Raw genomic sequence first — 494 nt, 5'->3', positions numbered from 1 at the left:
GTCATCTCAATTTCTAGCTTAACTTGGTCCTTCCATTATGCATTTCGCAGTTAACACTAAATAATCAACATTTCAACCAATTTAGGTCTTTGAGCAAAAAGATAATAAATTGCTCTTAATAAATTGTTAAATGCTTTCATTATCAAATCCCTTTGAGTTGAATGCTAACTGAGCTGTTCTGTCATACTCTGATGTTGTTCAATAGCAGCTGGATTAGTCAGATTTTGGTTTCCAAACAACCTAAAAAACATTGTAGAACTGGTCATTTAATGGTGTTTAATGGGGATATTATTGCTACCTGGGTCGACATGATGAAGCTGCGAGTCACTAGTTGAATACTGTGGACATCTGAAAATGATTACCAAGATTTCCATGGTGAAGAAAATAAATTCTCTTTCTAGTCCCACAGCAGAACATATGGTGTGCACCAGTCTCTCTCTCTCTCTCTCTCTCTTTCTCTATCTCTCTCTCTCTCTGTGTCTCTCTCTCTCTCT

This window comes from Sinocyclocheilus anshuiensis, unplaced genomic scaffold (genome assembly GCF_001515605.1).
Source record: "Sinocyclocheilus anshuiensis isolate Anshui unplaced genomic scaffold, SAMN03320099.WGS_v1.1 scaffold1517, whole genome shotgun sequence".
Taxonomy (NCBI): Eukaryota; Metazoa; Chordata; class Actinopteri; order Cypriniformes; family Cyprinidae; genus Sinocyclocheilus; species Sinocyclocheilus anshuiensis.
Note: the sequence above shows the minus strand (reverse complement) of the source record.